A 23,512-nucleotide genomic window follows, 5' to 3' on the forward strand; every position below is an offset into this window, starting at 1 on the left:
CCATCCCCGGTCCCGTCCCGCGGAGCCAGGCGGCGCGAGCTAACCCTCGCGCAAAGGCCGCCCCTCGCCCCCGGCCCCGTCTCCCACCCTTCCTTCCTCCCTCCCGTCCCCACCCCTTCCTTCCTCCCTCCTCTCCCCTCCCCTCCCCGCCCCTCCGCGCTCACCCCGCCCTACGAGTCCTCCGCGGGGGAGGTGGGGGGAGGCGGCGGACCGCGCGTGCGCGGCGGGGACCGGGTGGCCCCCCGCCCCCCCCCGTCCTTACCGCCAGTCGCCGCCCACGGCCGCCCGCCCCCTTCCAGCAAGGCCACGCCTAGCGGGACGCCTTGACCCCGGCGGGAACCGGGCGCGCGCTGCCCGGGGCCTCGAGCCCGAGGCGAGGGCCGGCCCCCGCCCTCGGAGCGCGGCGGAGGTGGGGCGCCGCCCGGCCTCGCATCCCCGCGCGGTCGCGGACACGGAGGGGCGGCAATGAGGGAGCCGCGAGCCGCCTGGCGGATTCCTGGGTGCAGAGCGCCGTGAGCAAGGGCAAGAGCGTCCGGGGCCCTGGCTGCCGGGGCGACCTGCCCGAGGTGCGCACGGGACCGGTGGAGAGTCTCGACGGTCTCCAGAGCTCAAGCAGTTAGGGTCCCTTGCCCTTATCAGTAAACAGTTGGGGTCCACCCTTCAGATCGTTCTTTAAATGCCCGAATCATAGATTATGGATGGTATTGAAATACGCAAAAAGAAGGGATGAGATGAAACAAGCAATCGTGCTTAGCTGTTAATTACAACTAAACAATATTAATTATCGATCGTCATAAAATGGGTATTTGTAGAGAACAAGGCACTTGGGTTTTTGCCTTATAAACAACTCTGGGGTATGATTTTTTAATTTTTTTTAAGGATTTTATTTACTCATGAGAGACACACACAGAGAGAGGCCGAGACACAGGCAGAAGGAGAAGCAGGCTCCATGCAGGGAGCCCGATGTGGGACTCGATCCCGGGACTCCACGATTATGCTCTGGGCCGAAGGCAGGCGCTAAACCGCTGAGCCACTGAGGGATCCCCGAGGTATGATTTAAATATCGTGAGATTCACTCATTTTAAGTGAAAAAGGATGTTTGGTGAATAATGATGTTAGGCCTCATTATTTTTATTTATTTTTAGAAATTGACAGCACTTGTAGGGGGGAGGGGCCGACATCCAGGAACAGAGGCTCTCAAGCAAGCCCACCCTCAGTACAGATCCCGGGGACAGGCTCCATGGAAGGATCCCTGAAATCTTGAGTGAGCAGAAATCAAGAGTTAGGTGCTTAACCCCCTCAGCCACCCAGGGGCCCCAGGCCTCATAATTTTTTTTTTAAACATTGGCTTATTACTTTGTTATTCAACAAATTTTAGGTTTAATTCTGAGTTTGCCGGTGCCTTAACAATATGATAGAAGGAAGACTATCCTATGAGAATATGTGGGTCGAATGGAAAAAGGAAATTCCTGGTTGCACTTAGTAAATTGTACATATTTTAAAAGATTTTCCAACAACTTTCTGGCTGATGGTTTTAATTGAAATTTCCATTTCCTGCTGTCCAAAAGTTGCTTTTGCAAACTACTGGGAATAGTTTGCACTTCTGTCTTTAGAACGTGGGCCCCAAAGAGTTCATGGATGGGAATTTTCCATTTGAAATACTTAAAAATATGTTGGCAGCCCCTCCCCCTTCTTTAATGGCAAGGTAGAGTTTTTTACAGAGGCACACAGCACTTTTGGCAACAAAAATCACATCCATATGGAAATAATCCGGATGTATTTTAAAATGGAAGAGTTCTATGTGGTTCATGCCTATATCATTTCTTTTTGCTCATAATAAGCAGTTTTAAAAGAGTTTATGCTTCATTTTTTTCTTTTTAAGATTTTATTTATTCATAAGAGACACACACAGAGAGGCAGAGACATAGGCAGAGGGAGAAGCAGGCTCCCTGCGGGGAGCCCGATGTGGGCCTGGATCCCAGGACCCTGGGATCATGACCTGAGCCAAAGGCAGACACTCAACCACTGAGCCACTCAGGGGCCCCTTGAAGTTTAACTTTTATTTCTTCAGATCTTCAGCCACATTTTCTCTACAGCTTCTAATAGCTTTTACTGACAAAGGGATATGCTTAGTTTATCATCACATAGTTGCAAGCAGAACAAATATTTCCCTAGGACGTGCAACTTTTTGTTTTTGGGTGTTAAATGAAAACACTGAAGGCAGCTTCTAACCATTGTCATCAATTGTGAAATTTTTAAAACATGGAGTCAATAGGTATCACATGAGACTTAAATGCACTCTTCCAGTACTTGCTTGTAGAGGTTTGCTTCTATGGTCTCCCTTAGGTAAGCTGCTTAGGACAAGATGAGTGGCCAATAACAATTAGGGTAAAAACATTTTTCAAATAGTCTGTGATGATTTTTTTTTTTTTACTCTTTTAAGTATTTGATCAGATTGTCATTGTTTTTATAACATTATGTGGCGAGAAAAAAAATTCATACCAGCAATGGAATGAGCATTTCTGATGTTATCTTACTCACTTATGTTAACAGTAGTATCTTTAATTCCCAGTTTGTAGGAATCATTCTGCAGCATTAGTTTAAGTTAGTTAAAACTAGCAAATGTAATCAATCTGTACACACAATCAGGCTAACTAAACAGCCAGACATAGTCACAAACTTCAAAAGTGGATACCATCACTGCACATTTCCACTTTGTGGAACTCCCACCCTGTTTTCAGGTATGTTGGACATCAATGTATGTGACATATGGCTCTCTGATATTTGGTCTAAGTGAAAGTGCTAGTGCTAGGCAACATATCAAATATTAGTAAGATTTAACTTATTTGACAAGGCAAATAGAATTTCCTTACACCCCAGTAGGCCCTTTATTCCAACACAAACCCCAGAGTGGGTGTACTCCAGTTTAGGAACTGCTGCTCTAGGACCTTCCAGAAGAATGAATTTACTTTGGCCGGAGAAGTTGGTATAGCAACCTCGCTGAGCAGTGACTGGCTGCACAACAGTGGAACAAACATTTAGGATGTACAAACGTTAGCTCCAGGATGGACAGGGAGGAATCTGAGTAGCCCTGCTCTGGAATCTTCAGAAGTGCCTTTCTCCTTAATGTTTTATTCCTTTTCTTATCCCAGCAGGCAGACAGTTACATTAAACACACACACACACACACACACACACACACACACACACACACACTGGAACATTCAACTAGTTTGGTTGTGAGGGGTTGGATTTCAACAGGCGACCTGGAGCAGGGGGTGTTTTAGTGGAGACTGAGTGGATAAGTAGGAGGCAGAGAAAGAACAGGGAACAGTGTTCCAGCAAAGGGAATGTCATATTTGAAGGCTTGTGTTCAGGGTGGCTTGAGGTAAGAGTTAAATAGACTGCCTGCATAGTGACTGCATCCAGGGAGAGAAAGACACCTATCCCTTTGTATGTGATGCCATGAAGGACAGCCTTGCCCTTCCCAGCTGGTAACTATGTACCCCTGAAACAGAGTTGGAGTTAGTGGTTAACACGGTGAGCTCTGGGGCTCACTTGCCTTGGGTTGGTCTCCCCACTCCGTCGCTCTGGGACCCTGAGCAAGTTATTTCATCTTGTTTTCTTATGGGGGCCGTAAACGTTGGTATGTCATAGAGGTGGCGTGAGGATTGAGGTAATTAATGCATGTAGAGTCTAGTCCAGTGTCTGGCATATGGTGCTCAATAAATATTACTATGTCCCTGCCCCACCCCCGACCATTGTGGTGGTTGTTCTTTCTGCTTCATAAAAGCCCAGGGGAAGATCTAGTTCTGCCAGAGAAAACTGGAAGGATCACATGGCCCCAACAAGCAAAATTTCATTCCCTGACTTCAACTGGGCTGAAATTTAAAACCTTCTGTACTCACTGTAAATCTCTGCCCTACCACCTGTCATCCGCAACAAATGTTCTTCCTCCCATTCCTTTCTTTCTCGGAAAATGAAAGCAGTCAACGGATCAGACTTCAGCTTGCTACCACCCAAATCTCAAAATCCCTTGGACCTGCAACTCTTCTTTCTTTCCTTCTATTGCTGAGAACCCATTCTTCCTTTGGTCAAACAATAATCTACCCATCTGGATCTGTAAGCAACTCCCCTTTAGGGATGGCTTTCCACTGATTCTTTTTCCCTTCCCCCATGACTTGATCTTCTCTCTTTGATCCCTTCTTACCAACAATGAAACACACTCAAGTCTCTCCCATCTTAAAAAGGCACGTCCTTCACTCTCTCCGGAAGCTGTCCTTTGTCCTACCGCTCATAGCCAGATTTAGCTACATTCATCCATACCTATCTGCGTTTCTTCACTGCCTGGGTATTCCTGAGTCTGGCTTTGTGCCTCTACCATTGTGCTTGCCCCATTCTCACCAAGACACCAGCTAATTGCTAGTATTCAAACCCATTAGACTCTGTAGCCTTTGTCATACTTGACTTCTCAAAAGCATTTAGTAAATCTCATTCCTTGTTCCCCAAGATTTCTCCCCCCCGCAAAGATTTTCTTTATTTATTTGAGAGAGGGGAGAGAGAGAGAGAGAGAGAGAGAAAATATGACCTGGAGGGAGAGGGAGAGGGAGTGGGAGCAAGAATATGAAGCAGACTCCATGCACTGGATGCAGGGCTCGACCATGAGATCATGACATGAGGTGAAACCAACAGTTGGCTGCTTAACCGACTGAGCCACCCAGCTACCCCCTACCCCACCCTGTTCTCTTCTTTGGGTCTCTTGATTTCTATCATTGGCCTTTCCTTCTACTTCTCTGGGCTTTCTTCTCAATCTCCATTGCAAACCCACTCCACTGCTCGGCACTTAAATGTTAGTGTCACTCACTGCTTTGTCTTAGCCCCCTTTCTTCTCATGTTAAGCGATATCCCCTCATGGTCTCCTCGCCTGTATGAGTTCATTAGCTGTCATTTATGCTGATTGCTCCCCAAATTGTCTCTGGCCTAGATCTGGCTTCTGATAGCCAGATTTTACATCTATCAATGTGCTGGATGTAGTCTCTGTTATTTTGCTCCCCATATGAGAAGTCCACTTCCAAGTCCAAATCCTTATGTGTGAACTTTCAGTCCCAACTACAAGCAATTCCAAAGCTTTGCCTGGCAGGTGTCACCTTGCCCTCCCCACACTAGACTTGGTGCACAGCTGTTGGTTCACAGCCCCCCTCCCCTGGAGCTTTCCGGGTCTGCTCTGAAACTGGGTCACAGTACACCGATGGCAGGGAGAAACCCAAGAAAGAGGCAGACCACTCCAGACTGGTAGGTGGAAGTTTTCATAAACAAAGAGAATGTATACCTGATGCTTGGCTCTGGCAGTAGCAGGACAAATGGATCCCCACACCTGCCCTAACACCAAATCTTGAAAGTTGATAAAAGACACACACACACACACACACACACACACACACACACACACACACGGTGCAGGTGTTCTTGACACTGTATCACCATCTCAAGGCTGTGTCTTGGGATCAGCCTCTGGGCAAGCACACCCACACTCCAAAAACAGGGGAGGTGGGGAGGAGGAGCCTCTGAGTGTTGGGGTCCAGCTCACAGGTCAGTCGGTGGTCACAGCAGGCCAGTTTTCTAGAGGGTGTTGTAGACCAAAACTCCAGGCACCCCAGAACAGCCATGCTCATAGGCATATGTGCCTTCCCCACATCCCCAGGCGGAGGCCCTAGCTGAGACTCTTTTCTGTACCTACCTTGATTTCCTGCCCTTCCACTCCTGACTCTTTCTCCCTTACCCCACCCTGCTTTTGTTCAGGAGCCTTGTTTAGGGGTCCTTGTCAGTGAGACAGTTCTCCCCATCTGTTTCACCTACTGGGCTCCCCTGAGCAATTCTATGGAGGAGAAGGAACCGGAGAGCCCGAGCCTCTCTTGGTTGGCCTGGGGCAGTACATGAATAAAGACTTGCTTTTTATCTCCAGCTGGGCTCGTGTCCTAATGGACTACCTGGACATTCAGAGGGCCCTTTCCTTTTTTTTTTTTTAAGATTTATTTTTATTTATTTATCTATGATAGACATAGAGAGAGGCAGAGACACAGGAGGAGGGAGAAGCAGACCTCATGCAGGGAGCCCAATGTGGGACTCGATCCCGGGACTCCAGGATCATGCCCTGGGCCAAAGGATCCCCAAGAGGGCCCTTTCCATTCGAAAACCTGTCGTCTTTCTTCAGCTGAAGGAAATGGGAGTTTGTGAGCTTTAGGGACCTGTGAGTTTATAGTTTTTATCAAGTTTAGAAAATTCTTTACCATTATTTCTTCAAGTATTTTTTTTCCTGTCCTAACTCAGTACGTTTTTCCATCTCAATCATTGTGTTTTTCTTTTTCTTTTTTTCCCCCAAAGATTTTTATTTATTCATGAGAGACACACAGAGAGAAGCAGAGACATAGGCAGGGGAGAAGCAGGCTCCGATCAGGGAGCCCAATGTGGGTTCGATCCCAGGACCCCAGGATCACGACCTGAGCCAAAGGTAGATGCTCAACCACTGAGCCACCCAGGTGCCCCTCAGACATTGTGTTTTTCATCTTTAGACTTTTGATTTGGGTTCCCCCCCACAAATATGTCTTTCATGTCCCTCCTTAACACTTTTCTCTACCTTCTTGAACATATGAAGTACGTTTTAAAATTTTTTTTAAAATATGGTTTTAATAACTTTTAATATCCTAATTTGCTAATTCTATTTATTGTTTGTATTGATTTATTTTCCTTCTCATTATGGGTTGTATTTTCCTGCCTCTTTGTATGCCTGGTAATTTTTGATTGCATGACAGACAATGTGAATTTTTCATTATTGGGTGCTAGAAATTTCTGTATTTCTATAAATATGCCTGAGTTTTATTCTGGGATGCAGTCTGGTCACCAGGAAATAGTTTTGTCCTTTTGAGGCTTGCTTTTGTTAGATGGTGCTAGAGAAATGTTTAATGTGGGGTGAAATTTGCCCTGCTGATATACTTCTGAGTACTCTTCCTGATGTCCCATGAATTATGAGGTTTTCCACACTGGCTGGTGAACTGTTCCCAGCCTGTATGAGCCCTAAGAATTGGTCCCTTTGTTTTTTGGGGGAGTGGTTTTTTCCTTAGCTTCAAGTTTCTTCCTGACACTTGCTCTGATCAGTACTTAGCCAGATATTTCAGGGAGACCCTTTGCAGACCTCCAGAGCTTTCTTTCTCTGTGCAGCATTCTCTTCTCCCTGTCAGATTTAACTGCCTCAGCTTTCTGGGGCTCCTAGTTCCATATCCTCAATTCACAGGGCTCTGGGTTCCTCCTCTCTGTGCTGAGGGCTGGAAATTACCTCCAGGAAGTCAGTTTATGCAATTACAGAGCTTATCTCATTTGTTTTTCTTCTCTCAGGGAGTACTGTCCTGAAATACCTATTTTCTAATATGTATCTAAAATATTTTTTGTCTTTTTGTTTATTGGTAGTTTCAGGCAGCAGAGTAAATCTGGTCTGCATTACTCCATCATCATAGCCAGAAGCAGAAGCCCCCAAATTGTACTGTTTTGTTTTGTTTTAGATAATTTTTCCTCTCCATTTTTTCTGCTTTTTCCTCATTAGTAAAAGTTGTACTTCCTGGATTCACCCTTGATATCTCTTTTCTGTTCTCTGTAGTTTTTATCTCTTTGTACTTTCACTCTTGGTTCTGAAGGATTGACTTGATTTCTAATGAAATTTTTATTTCTGCAATTTATGTGTTTAATTTTCAAAAACACTTTCTCATTCTTTTTTTAAGATTTTATCTATTTATTTGAGAGAGAGAAAGAGAGTGAGAGTGAGAGAGAGAGAGAGAGAGAGAGAGAGAGATCACAGAGACAGAGGGACTGAGCAAGGAGCCCGACTTGGGGCTTGATCCCAGGAACCTGAGATCATGAGCTGAGCTGAAGGCAGATTCTTAACCAACTAAACCACCCAGGGGCCTCTTTATTGTTCTTCTTTCAAAAAAAAATCGCATCCTGTCTTTGTTTTATGGATGCTCTAACATGTCAAACCTTTTAGAATTTGTTTTTTTCTGACATTCTCATCTTTCCAACATTCTTTTTCTTCAAGAGGCAGTTTGTTCTGTTTGCTTATTTTTGTCTTTCCCCCTTATGTTGCTAGTTTTTCTCGTTGTCTGGTAATCTTTTACTGTCCATTTATATTGAAAAGGCCAAAGGCTGTTTTCTTGGGCAACATAACTGATGGTGTCTTATTTATAAGATAAGTTGTTGTGTGTTAGAGGCAAATAAGAGTTTATGAACCCACAAAAGAAGAGTCTTCTCAGTACAACTGCTGAGACCACAGAATTGTGAGCTTGAGGTAAAAGGGAAGCAGTGGTGAGCCATATGTACCCATCTGTTTCTTACCTCATTTTGATCATTTGCAAAGCTTATTTGCTGCTTCAGGAATGAACCCAAATAATCTCCATCCTAAGCAGTGACCCAGTCCTCATTTTCCAATTTTTGGACCTGGACCAGACTTTATCATTTGGCTTTCCATATACTAATGCTACAGGTGACCAATCCATGGCACCTGGCATCCCCTTTACTTGTCTGGGTCCAGCAGCCTGCTTTTTTTTTTTTTTTTTTTTTTTTTTTTGTGGCCAGCACCTGTACCTTTTTTGGATGTGGGCCAGAAGTTCTTAGGAATGAATGTGGAGGTATAAATACCCCAGCTGCCTATACTGGCCAGCATATTTAATTTTTAAAATATTTATTTAGGATCCCTGGGTGGCGCAGCGGTTTGGCGCCTGCCTTTGGCCCAGGGCGCGATCCTGGAGATCCGGGATCGAATCCCACGTCGGGCTCCCGGTGCATGGAGCCTGCTTCTCCCTCTGCCTGTGTCTCTGCCTCTCTCTCTCTCTCTATGTCTATCATAAATAAATAAATAAACAAATCTTTAAAAAAAATAAAATATTTATTTATTTATTTATTTACTTACTTATTTATTTATATGTTTAGAGGGTGTGCACATGTGTGAGTGGGGGGAGGGGGCAGAGGGAGAGGGAGAAAGAATCTCAAGCAGACTCCGTGCTGAGTGTAGAGCCCAACGCAGGGCTCGATCTCACCACCCTGAGATCATGACCTGGGCTGAAATCAAGAAGCAGACATTTAACCGACTGGGCCACCCAGGTGTCCCTGGCCTGTATACTTCTGAGGAATGTGCTCTATACCATTTTCTTCTGCATCTCCATGGGGTTAAGATTTACCATGCACTTTGATAGCTGGCTTGTTGGAAGTCTTTCCTTCCATGTATCACTTCCCCTCTGCTTTGGTGTTGTCCTGCACCTCCCCAAAAACCACATGCTCTCAGTTGTCATCTCAGGATCTTCTTGGCAGGGGAGAGGGGTCCCATTAAGACCAGTGATGATATGGATCAAAGGTTGACACCCTTCCCATAGCTTCTTACAACGAAAGCCCTACTCTTCTTCTCTCTCTAAAAATTCAGTAGAGAGATTGATAAAGAGGAGCAAATTCCCACACCTGTGCTTCTCATACTGTGTTCGATCCCACTCTGGCAGGAAGAATTCAGACACCCAGCATGTGGCAGAGTTGTCTGTTACTCAGACTGTTAAGCCACAGTGAACACAAATCTCCGAGACGAGTTGAAATGTAGGCTCCAGCTGTCACAAAGAATCTCTTCTCTGATATTGGGGTTTCTTATCTGTTTATATCTACCAAATAAGGTAATTTTCTGCTCCTGCAAGAACAGAAAGCCACAGGAATGCAAAAATCTGCAGATGTGGTACTCAATTAACAACTTAGGCACTTTTCAGGCAGTGATTCTCCGATGTTGGTGTGCATTAAGATCACCTGAGGGCTTGGAAAAACATTAAAATACAGTCCTCACCCATAGAGTCTCCCATCCACTTGGTCTGAGTGGGCCCAGAGTTTGCATTTCTAGTAAGTTTCCAGGTGATTGTTACTGTCCAGGGAATATACTTTAAGAACAAGGAATCAATGTTTTTCTCCCCCTAGCTTAGATGATCATAATTTACAGTCTGTTCCTTTCATGGAATCTTCTGATATGATCTGTGCAGTTTTCATGTAATTGTATTATAGCTAGTTGACTGTCAAGGTCTTTTATTGGTGATGAAAGCTATTTAGAGTTTTCTACTTAAATAGTTACCCTTGGGCTAGCATATTCAACAGTAGCAGTTCTCTTAACCTAGTAAAATATTAATCAACTTCATCTAATTTTTAATTTTTATTTTATTTTATTTTATTTTATTTTATTTTATTTTATTTTATTTTATTTTATTTTATTATTTTTTTGCTGTGGAATGGTTGTAATATCCTCTCTGGGTTTCAGCAGTGGCTTTACTCTTGTCTTAGTGAAAGCATCCCACCTTCTCGTCATCTCTAAGACTCTTGGCCGTGGTTTAGGAGGAGGGAAGGGGGTAAGGGGGACATGGGGTAGGGAGAGGAAAGAGAGAAAGAAAGGAGTAGGGAGGGCAGCCAGGGTTTGCATATTTCTGGGGAAATGCAAACCCCTGTTTCCAGTTGGAGGGTACAGAGGGCCAGGGGAGAGGAGAGCCCTGGCTCTGGTGGCAGCTCCACATCCCCAGACCTCATGAAGGAGCTAGTGCTGGAAGTTGGCTCCAGGTAAACAAAAGAGAATCCTGGGAATCCAAACAAAAGCACAAAGCTAAGGCCTTTTTTCTAGAAAAAGTCCTCTTTGTCATCCACAGGGAGCCACCCTGCAGTCTGCCCCTCTCACCCTCCATTGTCTGAATTCACAGCAAAATAAATAGCTAGACAGCTTCTCTCCCAGTGAGGTTGGTGGTCTCACACATCCTCACTGGGAGGGCCTTGAGTGCCCATCAGCTGTTGTCTTTCCCTTCTCATTCTTCTGCAGACTTAATCGTGCTCTTGGGCAAGTCATCTCCCATCTGTCTGCTGGAACTTTCTGGACTGTGCATCCCATGTGTTCTGGATGGTTACCTTGAATTCAGCCATCTCACACCGAAAAAGCTTCGGCATGCGAGCCTGCTTTGGGGTCAGCACATGGCCCTCCTTGCACACCTCCTGGTTGGACAGCAAGGTCACCACACCTCTCCTGAGAGCACATCTCTCTGCTGTGGCTCTATGGGGACTGGGGGGACTGCTCCAGGGGCCCCAGTGCAGGCTCATGGTGAGTGTTACTTGGTTTCCAGCTCTAGTGAAGTCCATTTCCATGTGTTTCGTGAACCACCCATTCACTTCCTCCTTGGTTCGGTTGGTGAAGTGGAGACTGACTTCACCCCTCAACTTCTTGCTGACCTGATGCAGGTTGTCTTTGTAGTCGTTAGATGGGCTTCCACCCAAGGCCACCGTCATTGCTTTGTTTTTGCCAAAGAACATCCAGCTGTGCTTCCAGGCATTCTAGATGTCTTTCAACTGGCTTTCTTCACATTGGCCACGGAGAAGATGAAAAGGTATTTTTGTACGTGTCCACACATTTCCGAAGCTCTTCTATCAGGTTCCGTTTCAGTTCTAAGCCTTTCTTGGCAGTTTTGGTTAAGGAAACTTTCTTGTTGTGCTCCGATTTGGGCACAGAACTGCAGGCAGATGCCATGGAAGGTGATCTGCATCATTTAATTTGATTTAATTTAATCTTTTTAAAAAAATATTTTATTTTTAAATAATCTCTACACCCAATATGGGCCTCAGACTGACAACACCAAGATTAAATCATGTGCTCTACCAACTGAGCCAGCCATACACCCTCTAATTTAATTTAATTTAATTTAATTTAATTTAATTTAATTTAATTTAATTTTTGTGTTGCTTCCCCTTCCATTTAATTTTATTTATTTATTTTAAAGATTTTATTTATTTATTCATGAGAGACACAGAGGAGAGGCAGAGACACAGGCAGAGGGAGAAGCAGACTCCCTCTGGGGAGCCCGATGTGGGACTCGATCCCAGGACCCCAAGATCACAACCTGAACCAAAGGCAGACGCTCAACCACTGAGCCACCCAAGTGTTCCCCTCTCTACATTTAATTTTAAACACAGATGAGCAATCTCATTCTTTTCAGTTGTAACAATTATCACATCCAAATCATATTACAAATATAGTACAGATTCTGTCAAAAGTTATGAAGTGTCTCCTCTTTCAGGACACTTTTTACACATGTAAAGTGACAGGTCTTGAAAGAAAAGTTCTGCTCTCTTCCTTAATTTTGATGCATTTGCACCATATTTGCCAGAATCAAGAAGGTCTTCTGAGGAGTTTCTGGGAAATTCTCTGGGTACTGATGCCAGGAGAGGATGGAGAGATGAAAAGGGAAAGATGTCAGCTGGGTGGCCAGCAGTTGGGAGCTAGGAGGGTCACCAGCAAAACCCAATTACATGGTAGAGACCTGGAGGGTCCAGGGTCTGGGCAGGTCAGAGAGGAGGAGTGGGAAAGCAGGGGCAAGGTAACTTGGAGAGGAGAAGGCTGGTGAGAAAAGAGGCCAGGAGAAGCAAAAAGCAGCCCCTGAGCTGTAAGGAGCAGAGCAAAAGTTGTCTCCATAAACTCTTATCATGAAATACAAAACAGTTTTATTATATAAACACTGTGGCATTCAGTGGCTGTGTTGAAGAGCAAGATATGAAAAAGAAATTTAGAGCTTATTTTGTATGAGACATTGTTAGGTGGGTGGGTCAAGTTCATTATCGCTTACACCACATGGGCCATTTTCCTGTAGCCTCTGTTAAAAATCTCCTTAGGTTCACTTGTAGTGAAGGAGGAGGAGGGGAGGAGAAGAAAGATAGGGCTTTATTGAGGAATGGTATTTTTTTTTAAGATTTTATTTATTTATTCATCAGAGACACCGAGAGGCAGAGACACAGGCAGAGAGAGAAGCAGACCCAATGTGGGACTGGATCTTGGGACCCCGGGATGATGACCTGAGCCAAAGGCAGATGCTCAAACACTGAGCCACCCAGGCGTCCTTATTTATTTATTTGAGGGTGGGGGAAGCCCTCAAAGAGTGTGCGTGAATGGAGGAGGCAGTGGTGGGAGGAGCAGAAGAAGAGGGAAAGAGAGATTGCCTCAGCAGGTTCCACTCCCAGCACGGAGAACAATGCAGGACTCGATTCCATGACCCTGAGATCATGATCTGAGCTGAAACCAAGAGCTGAATGCTTAACCGACTGAGCCACCCAGGTTCTCAGAAATGTAAGTTATTTGATGACAAATACACAATAAGTTACGTTTGTTCTTCAAAATTGAATTTGCTCACTACATTGTAAATGAACATATTTGTGATACTGCTCTGACCTCCCCAGTTTAGGCAATCCATGTCACAACCACACCAATGTTTTTTGTGTTTTAGGCAATCCATGTCACAACCACACCAATGTTTTTTGTTTTTTAAAGATTGCATTTATTTATTTATTTGAGAGAGAGAGAGAGAGAGAGAGCACAAGCAGGAGGAGCGACAGGCAGAGGGAGAGGGAGAAGCAGGCTCCCCACTGACAGGGAGCTGGATGCAGGCCTTGATCCCAGGTTCTGGGATCATGACCCGAGCCAAAGGCAGATGCCAATTGACTGGACCACCCAGGTGCCCTGCTAGTTTGTATTTGTGGGGTTCTTTTGCTAGTCAGGAGGTACTAGATTGTACTAGATTCTAGCCCTTGCTTTATCTTTACAAACATGCTGAAAAGGAGATTGCCAGCAACCACCCAAATATCCATCGTGGATGAATTGATGAACAAAATGCAGTGTGTGGGTGTATTATTCAGCTATTTTAAGCAGGCATGAAGTACTGAACTATGCTACAGTGTAGATGAACCTCTGAAACCTTATGCCAAGTCAAAGAAGCCAGACATAAAAGGCCACATATATGATTCCATTAGTGTGAACTACGCAGAATAAGTAAATCCATAGAGATAGAAAGTAGATTGGTGGTCTCCAGGGACTGGAGGAGCAGGGTGGGGTGGATGGGGATGATTACTTAATGGGTTCGGGTTTTCTTTGGGGTGATGAGAATGGGTACTTGTAATGGGTGGTGGTTGGACACCATGTACTAAATGCCACCGAATCGAACATTTTAAAATTGTTAATTTTATGTTATGTGAATTTCACCTGTCAAAAAAACACCAAACCAAAAACAGAGAGAGAGAGAGAGAAAGAGAGAGAGAGAGAGAGAGAGAGAGAGAATGTTGCCTGTGGCACATCAGATTCAAATATAATGTGAAGTTCTGTTCCTTTGGGGCAGGCCCTCAATTTCCAACTCCCAGAGCGCCTGGGGTGAGTTTCTCAGATCCTTCTTCAAGCGCCTCTAACCTCACAGCAGGGGAGGGAAGCTTGACTCATGGAATTAGAACCCTCATATGGCCCATGGTCTCTACTTCACTATCCTGCCCGCTGCTTCCTGGCAGGATATTCAATAAACTTCTGCCTTCTTTGCTCTGTCTTGGGCGAATTCTTTTTTTTTTTTTTTTTTTTTTAAGATTTCATTTATTTATTCATGAAAGACACAGAGAGAGAGAGGCAGAGACACAGGCAGAGGGAGAAGCGGGCTCCATGCAGGGAGCCTGATGCAGGACTTGACCCCAGGACTCCAGGATCACGGGGGGTTGAAGGCAGGTGCTAAACCATTGAACCACCCAGGGATCGTTGGGTGAATTCTTTGCCTGTGCTGCCGGCTTCCACCAAGTTGTTGGGTCACCCCAAATTTGGTGGCCCCCGTCCAACTGGGGGAACCCCACATTTGGTGACCCATATGGGGAGACTTTGTAGCCACCCTCTAATTTGGTAGGCCCTGCATGGTGAGAGCCTTTGCTGGCCCTGGGTGCTCCCTGTATATTCTCTTGGAAATTTTCAGGACATTTCTTTGGAGGACTGACTTCTCAGGCTCCTTGGGGACCCGCCAACCTCCGACCTCTGGCCAAGGTGCCTCGTTGGTGAAGATCTGAAGCCCCGGGGAACCACCCGTGAGGGATTTCCCATTTTGCCCTGGGGAGGGAACTTTCCCTCCCTCTTCTTTCTCTTTGGGCCCTTTGGCAGGCTAACCCTAGCACCTCCCAGACAACTGAAGGTCTCTGGTCAGGGTGGCTCCCCAGTGTGCTCTGAAGGTCTGCGGGTGAACAGTTTGGACTGTCCGCACCGGTGAGGGCAAAGGGGTGAATCCGCACATGTTATGGCCTCGGTTGGGACCCTTTCCTGATGCTGGAGAGAGAAAGAAGCCCATGTCCCTTTGCTTCTGTCTCTATCACAGGAGTCTACCTTGTATTAGGGTTTTCTCTCTCCCTCTTTTATGGAGATAAGGTGGCCGAGAGACAGCCTGAGAAAGAATCTCAGCCACGAATTTTGCATTTTATTTTTATTTTGTAAAGATTGTATTTATTTGTTCATGAGAGACACACAGAGAGAGGCAGAGACACAGGCAGAGGGAGAAGCAGGCTCCTTGGGTGGGGAGCCTGATGTGGGACTTGATCCCAGAACCCGGGGATCACGACCTGGACCTGAGCTGATGGCAGATGGTCAACCACTGAGCCATCCAGGTGCTCCTGTTTAACCTTTAGAGGAACTGCCAGACTTTTCTGAAGTGGCCGCCTCATTTTACAATCTCACCAGCAATAAATGGGGCTTGATTTTTCCGTATCTTTTTGAACACTTATTAGATGTCTCTTTCATTATAGCATCCTAGCGTGTAGCGTGGAATCTCATTGTGGTGTGAATTTCCTTCCCCTGATGGCTACTGAGTAACTTTTCTTTATTATTTTATTTTTTTCTTTTTCTTTTTCTTTTCTGAGTAACTTTTCATGTGCCTCTTGGCCGTTTGTGTATCTTCTTTGGAGGAATGTCTATACCGATTCTTTGCCCATTTTTCAACTGGGTTATTTGACTTTTTATCACCTTTGAGACCCTTTAAAGCTCCAGTTCTTCTATCCAACCCAACACCCCCCCCCCCAAGAAAAAAACCCTCAAATTAAGAAAATCTGAAGTTTAGAACTGGACTCTGGGGCCAACTCAGGACAAGATCAACAGGTGACCATGGGGAAGAAGAGGTGCAAGATCACCCAGAGCTTATTTTCCCGCAGCTCACAGTGACACTGGACTTACCCCCTTTTAATAATTAATTTTTATGTCCAAGGGGCTTTTGTACACTTCCAGGAACCCACCTGAAATTGTTACTTGTTCTGCAGCAGTTAATGATAAAATCTTCACGTTCTGCTTTTATTATATAAAAAGATGAGTTTTACAGATTAGAGTTCCCCAAACACTTGAAGAATGAGAAAAACTTAAGCAATTAAGCTCTTCCAAATGAAAACTTGATGGAAATTGTGAGCCACATTATGAGACACTTTTATTTTTATTTTTTAAAAAATATTTTATTTATTCATTCATGAAAGACACACAAAGAGAGAGGCAGAGACACAGGTAGAGGGAGAAGCAGGCTCCATGCAGGGACTTGATCCTGGGACTCCAGGGTCACGTCCTGAGCCAAAGACAGAAGCTCAACCACTGAGCCACCCAGGTGTCCATGAGACACTTTTAAATGCTTTAAGCATCTTAAAAATCTGATACACATGAATATAAAGATTACCAAATATTTGGTAGGAAATCTTGAAAAAACCTTTTTGGAAAAATACCAAATGTAATGGATCTAAATTTGCTTCCTCATTATCTTTGCTCTTCCTCTTATTCTCTCTTTTGCATTTTGCTTCCCTGGGGTTCTGGAGGCCTTCCCTTTGCCTCCCCGGATCCACTGTCTCCTCAGCTGCCCTGGTCCATGTTCTGGGTGCTTTGGGAGACTCATTGTATTAAGGTGCATCAACGGTGTCCTTTACCCCTGTCTTTGATTGGGTTTTGTCAGTGGCAGGCATCGGCCTGAGATCTGAGGGTGGGGAACAGGGAGGTGGGCTCCTTTCCAGAGGCGTCACTGTGAGTTGTCTGTGTCCCTCAAGAGGTTGTATACCCTGTGGCTGTCCCCAGCTCTCTGTGGAGAAAGTGATCCTCCCCGTCTCCTTCAGGCCTGACCTACTCAGCCCCCCATGCTAGCCTCTTGCTACTGTATTTTTCCTTGTTGGTCAACCCTGCCCACCCCTCTATCAATAGTACCTTCACTCCATGCTTCTCAGTCACTCCATTGGAGGGTGCCATCTCTTCCCTGATAGGTCCTTGACTTATAGACTGATCCTTTGCCTGACTTGGAGAGGCAGAGTGATCTTTGCTGACCAGACAGGTGACCAATACAGATTAAGAGTTGAAGGTTTAGAATCAGGGACAGAAGCTGTGGCTCTGTCATCCAGAAGATTCCATCCAAGGCGAATAGGCTCTTTATCTTTTTTTGTCCAGCTTTTGTCCATTACATGAGAATCTCTGGCCAGGTTATTGGCTCTAGCCAATCATTTTTGCTTGGATTTTTTTTGGTGTGTGTGTTCTTAGTCTTAGAATTTTTTTAAAAACAAGGCTCTTTGAATATCTTATCTTGAAAGTAGGGCCCAAGTGTTTGTGATGCAACCAACATAGCACATTCTGCAATTGCTTTCTCCTGCCTGGAATTTACTGTGATCTGTCATATGACCTATTTACGCATGGTTCTTGTCTACTGTGTTAGAGTTCTGTAGAGAAATGGAACCAAGCAGATTTGTTGTAAGAATTATCTCAGGATTGTGAAGGTGGAGGAGTCCCATGATCTGCTCCCTGCAAGCTGGAGGCCCAGGGTGGGGGTGGGGGGTAGGTTTCAGTCCAAGCGTAGAGCAAGACCAATGTCACAGCTCACAATAACTTCCCCCTGGCACTAAGTGGTTACTAAGTAAACAGTTGTTGAGTGAATGAGACTGGCTCATGTCTCACTGAATTTGATGAGAACTTGAAGCCTGGGATGGTGCATGGTCAGTGGGTTCATGGCTAAGCTTAGGACTTAAGCTGGGACTTAAGCTGGGACTTAAACTGGAACTTAAACTGGGACTCAATCCCAGGAGGCTGTATTAGCTATCTATTGCTGCATAACAAATAACCCCACACCTAAAAGCTTCAAACGACATTTATTATGTCATAGTTTCTGTGGATGAGGAATTCAGTCCAGCTTAGCTGGTTTCTCTGTTTAAGGCTTCCCAAGGTATCAGCCAGGGCCAAAGTCAACTGGAGAAGAACCCATTTTTAAGCTCATACAGTTGGAAGAATTTCATTTTTTTAAAGATTTTATTTATTTATTCATGAGAGAGGCAGAGACACAGGCAGAGGGAGAAGCAGACTCCATGGGGGGAGCCCGATGTGGGACTTGATCCCAGGACCCCGGATCATGACCTGAGCTGAAGGCAGAGAGGCTCAACCACTGAGCCACCCAGGTACCCCAAGAATTTCATTTCTTTAGGGTCATTGGACCAAGGGCCTCTAGTCTTTGCTGGCTGTTGACGGGAGGCACCCTCAGGTCCTTGCCACCTGGGCCTTTCTACCATGGCTGCATGCTTCTTCAATGTGTATAAGCCATGAAGGCCATAAGGAGAGTCTACTAGTAAAATGGAAAGTACCATCACCTGGAACTTAAATACGGAAGTGGCATCCCATCAACTTCGTCACGTTTTGTTGAGTGATGGGTACCATCCATACTCAAGAGGAGGGGATTACTCAAAGGGGTGACTTACCAGGAGATGGGGATCATGGGTGCCCTTTTTTTTTTCTATTCATGATAGTCACACACACAGAGAGAGAGAGAGAGAGAGAGAGAGGCAGAGACACAGGCAGAGGGAGAAGCAGGCTCCATGCACCGGGAGCCCGATGCGGGACTCGATCCCGGGTCTCCAGGATCGCGCCCTGGGCCAAAGGCAGGCGCTAAACCGCTGCGCCACCCAGGGATCCCCATGGGTGCCCTTTTTAACCTGCCTGTCACAGGTGGGTATGAGCAGACTCTGGAGCCAGGCCACCAAAGTTCAAATCCCAACTTGTCATTTCTTTGCTCTGTGACCTTGGGAAAGTTACTTAGTCTCTTTGTGCTTCAGTTTCAACTTTTGAAAAGATGAGGCAAATAATAGTATCTGCTCCATAGGATTGTTGTGGGAACTAACTAAAAATGTGAAAATGCTTAGCACCGGGCCTGCACACAGAGACTGCTAACTAGGGATTGGCTGTTTTCCTGCTCCACTGGGGCAGGTGTGCAATGGGGTCCCCAAAGGAAGGGGAGTCACAGCTACCCCGTGTTTCCTGTTTTTGTAGCATTGTTCAATCCAACTTTGAGTGTGTTCTTGCCATGACTTTTCCTGCTGGGAGACTTTACTCCCATTGTGAAGTCTTTTTGGTGTATTTTTAGGCACAAACCAGGGGTGTTAATCTGGGCTCTTAAAGGGCTAGCCCACTAGTAGGGGACTGTTTCAGGAAGACTTCTGATGGGCGTGGATACAAAGGCATTGTTGGGGGGTCTGCTTGGTCTAGACAGGAGCCGTGAGGCAGCCAGGAGACAGATATGAACTTGACTCGGGGAGAAAATTGCAGGGAGTCTCCGTTGCTTGAGGCAGATTTTTTTTTCTTCCCCTTTTCTTTTTCAGGGAAGTGGCTTGGGTTGAGCATTGTCTGAGCTAGAGAATTTAGGATCCAGCTTGCAGAGAAGCCTGTTGCTGAGGAGAGGGTGGCATCAGGTTCCATACAGTAACCTGGGACCTCCTGTTCTCCCTCCTTCCCATTTAAAGCACCAAAAAGAGGTCATACCTGGTCAGGATAAAACAGCAGAGCGTTGGGGCACCTGGGTGGCTCAGTGGATTAAGTGTCTGCCTCCGGCTCAGGTCATGATCTCAGGGTCCTGGGATCGAGTCATGCGTTGGGCTCTGTTGCTCAGCGCGGAGTCTGGTTGGGATTCTCTCTCTCCCTCTGTCCCTCCCACTCATTCTCTCTTTTCTCTCAAATAAAATCTTAAAAGAAAAAAAAAAAGAAGAAAAATTAATAGATCCTTTCACTGCAGTGTCAGTTTCCTGTGGCTGCTTTGGGAAATCACAGCAAACTGAGTGGTTTAAAATGACAGAAATTTATTTTCTCAGTGTCCTAGAGACTAGAAGTCTGAAATCAAGATGTGGCAGGGCTGTGCTCCTTCCAAAGGCTCTGGGGGAGGATCCTTCCCTGCTTCCTCCTCCTTTCTTTTACCGTTTTTTTTTCTTTCTGATTTTAACTAGGCTCCCCACCTCACGTGGGGTTTGAACTCATGACCCTGAGATCAAGAGTCACATGCTCTTCCAACTGGGCCGGGCATATGTGCCCTGCCTCTTTCCAGTTTCTGATGGTGACTCGCTATCCTTGACATTTCTTGACTCATAGATGCGTTGCTCTAATCTGCTTACAGAGTCACATGGCCTTTTCCCTGCGTGTGTCTCTGTATCTCTTCTTACAAAGACACCAGGCAGTGTACTAGGGTCTACCCCAATCTAGTGTGACCTCACCTTAAATTAATTAATTGCATCTGCCAAGACACTATTTTCAAATAAGGCCACATTCTGAGGTTTTGGGAGGATGTGAATTTTGAGGGGACTTTATTCAACCCAGTACAACTGCACATCATTTGCTATCCATCTTCACTAGTTGCAAATCATGTCTGAGTATGGCTCTGAGGTCCTCTGCAATCTAGAGCCATGGACAATTTATTTTATTCTAATTCTGGGATATATTCTTTTTCTTCTCAATTATTATTATTTTTTAAGATTTTTTTTTTTTTTTTTTTTTAGATTTGAGAGAGAGCAAGCGAGAGTGAGAGTGAGAGAGCATGAGCAGGGGGGAGGGGCAGAGGGAGAAGCAGACTCCCCTGAGCAGGGAGCCCTACGCGGGACTCTATCCCAGGACCCCTGGGATCGTGACCCGAGCTGAAGGCAGATGCTTCACCAACTGAGCCATCCAGGCACCCTATCACTGTTTTTAATGAAGTACAGTTGACATACAATTTTATATTAGTTTTATGATAAGTGTAGTTGCCACCTGTGAACGTACAATATTATTGACTACATTCCTGGTGCTGTACTTTTCATCCCCATGACCTACTTATTTTATAACTGGAAGCTTGTACCTCTTAATCCCCTTCACCTATTTCACCCATTCCCCCCGCCCCCAATCCCCGTAACCACCAGTTTGTTCTCTGTATTTATGATTCTGTTTCTGCTTTTTGTTTGTTCATTTGTTTTGCTTTTTTAGATTCTACATATAAGTGAAATCATATCGTGTTTGTCTCTATCTAACTTATTTCACTTAGCAGAATATTGTCTAGGTTTATCCATGTTGTCCCAAATAGCAAGATCTCATTCCTTTTTATAGTTGAGTGATATTCCATTGTGTGTGCATGTCGTACAACTTCTTCTTCTTTTTTTTTTTTTAAAATTTATGACAGTCACAGAGAGAGAGAGAGTGAGAGAGAGGCAGAGACACAGGCAGAGGGAGAAGCAGGCCTCTTTTGGGGAGCCCGATGTGGGGCTCGATCCCAGGACTCTGGCACCATGCCTTGAGCCAAAGGCAGACACTCAACCACTGAGCCACCCAGGCGTCCCCCTCTGCCCAATTTTAATCAGATTGCTTGTTTGACTGATGCTGAGTTGTATAAATTATTTCTATATTTTGGGTATTAGCCCTCTAGGGTTTATTCTTGATTAGGACAAAACTATGGGATAAAGTGAGCCTGTCTTGAGTAAGCAGCCAACAGTGAGTTGTGAGATACACCATCTATAATCCTGCCTCCTCTGAGCATTTGAAATAGCTTTGAAAAATTATTTATTTTTTGAGAGAGTGAGAGAGAGAGAGAGGTGGGGGGTGGGCAAAGGGTGAGGGAGAGAGAGAATCTCAAGCATGCTCCACACCCAGCATGGACCCCACGCAAGGCTTGAACTCATGACCTGAAATCATGATCTAAGCCAAAATCAAGAGTCCAACTCTTAACTCACTGAGCCACCCAGGTGCTCCTAAAATAGTTTTATAGACGCCCACCAGGTTAGGGTTGGAAGACTCCTTAGATATCATTGCATCCAGCTCAAATTGCAACCTAGTTCAGTCCTGACTGTCACCTTCGTACTAGAAGGAGACCATCACTTTCTTAGGCAGCTTATTCTCTCTTAGACCAAAGGGATGGACACACATATTTTCCTTCCGAGAGCCAAGGTCGGCCTCCTTGAGCCCTGTTGTACTGTTGTGCATTCTCATTAGCCCTCCGTGAGATGGCCAAGGAAAGGTCAGCCCCCATCATATCTCAGCTTCCTTTTTTTTTAAAAAAAAGATTTATTTATTTATTTATTTCATGATAGACAGAGAGAGAGAGAGAGAGAGAGAGAGAGGCAGAGACACAGGAGGAGGGAGAAGCAGGCTCCATGCTGGGAGCCTGACGCAGGACTCGATCCCAGGACTCCAGGATCGTGCCCTGGGCCAAAGGCAGGCGCTAAACCGCTGAGCCACCCAGGGATCCCCTCAGCTTCCTTTAAAAACATTCCCCATCCTGCCACCCTTTTCACAACGTCTGGCAGGTTTTCATGGTGGTACCAGGACTGAAATGTGGATTTCTCTATGTGATCTGACGCAGGCCCTGGACCCTTAGCGTTTCCTCTTCCTTTATTTTTTTTTCTTTCAAATTTTTACTTTGAAATAATTTAAAATTGATAGAGAAGTTGTGAGAATCCTACAAAGAACTCCTTTATGTCTTTAACCCAGATGCACCGGTTGGCACTTGGTGTTTCTCTAGAAAAAAGGATGGGCCAATGTCAAGCTCTTGGAGGGCTCAGCAGGTGGTCCTCGTGGCCTGATGGTGGGATTCAGAGAATGCAGGTGCAGGTCACCTAGCTTTCTAAACAGGTTGCACACTGCTACCACAGGCTGAGTTTGACATAAAATACCCTGTCCAGCTCATTTTCAATTCTTGCCTTCTTTCAATTCTTTCAATTCTTGCCTTCACTCAGCTGTGAGAAACCTCAATTTAATGGACAACCCCTGGTAAGGATATGTTGTTATCTTTAGCCCACCAGTGCTTGTCAAATTCTTATTGAATGTTTCATCTAACATGCTCATTGCTCATCCCAGTTTTGTCTTATCTACAGATTTGAAAGGAATGGCTTCCGGAACTTGTGTTTGTGGATTCGTTATGCTGTGAAGTCATTAACTACTTGCTTTTTTGGCCACAATTCCTTCTTTTTCTTTCTTTTCTAAAAAAGATTTTTATTTTATTTTATTTTATTTTATTTGTTTAATTAAAAATATCTTATTTATTTGTTCATGAGAGACAGAGAGAGAGAGAGAGAGAGAGAGGCAGAGACATAGGCAGGGAGCCTGACATAGGACTTGATCCCAGGGCCCCGGGATCACGACCTGAGCTGAAGGCAGATGCTCAACCACTGAGCCACACAGGTGCCCCAGATTCTTATTTATTTTAAAGAGAGAGAGAGCAAGCAAGTGGGGAGAGGGGCAAGCAGACTCTGCACTGACATGGAGCCCCATATGAGGTTCGGTCCCACCACTCTGAGATCATGACCTGAGCCGAAATCAAGAGTCCGATGCTTAATCAGCTGAGCCAACTGGCCACAATTCCTTCTAATTATATTATTGCCTAGGCTATATCTCCTCTTCTTTTCC

The 23,512-nt window shown here is 45.2% G+C and overlaps 1 long non-coding RNA gene and 1 pseudogene across 1 annotated transcript; both read right to left on the minus strand.

The window, feature by feature from the left end:
• Positions 1-10,856: 10,856 nt before the first annotated feature.
• Positions 10,857-11,569, minus strand: LOC112909291 (mRNA turnover protein 4 homolog pseudogene; annotated as a pseudogene).
• A 6,393-nt stretch (positions 11,570-17,962) lies between these two features.
• Positions 17,963-22,799, minus strand: LOC140595792 (uncharacterized). Its single transcript, XR_011997670.1, has 2 exons — positions 19,637-22,799; positions 17,963-19,545 (listed from the first exon to the last, which is right to left on the minus strand). It is a non-coding gene; the product is annotated as an uncharacterized lncRNA (long non-coding RNA).
• Positions 22,800-23,512: the final 713 nt, after the last annotated feature.

Source organism: Vulpes vulpes, chromosome 15 (assembly GCF_048418805.1).
Source record: "Vulpes vulpes isolate BD-2025 chromosome 15, VulVul3, whole genome shotgun sequence".
NCBI classification, from domain to species: domain Eukaryota; kingdom Metazoa; phylum Chordata; class Mammalia; order Carnivora; family Canidae; genus Vulpes; species Vulpes vulpes.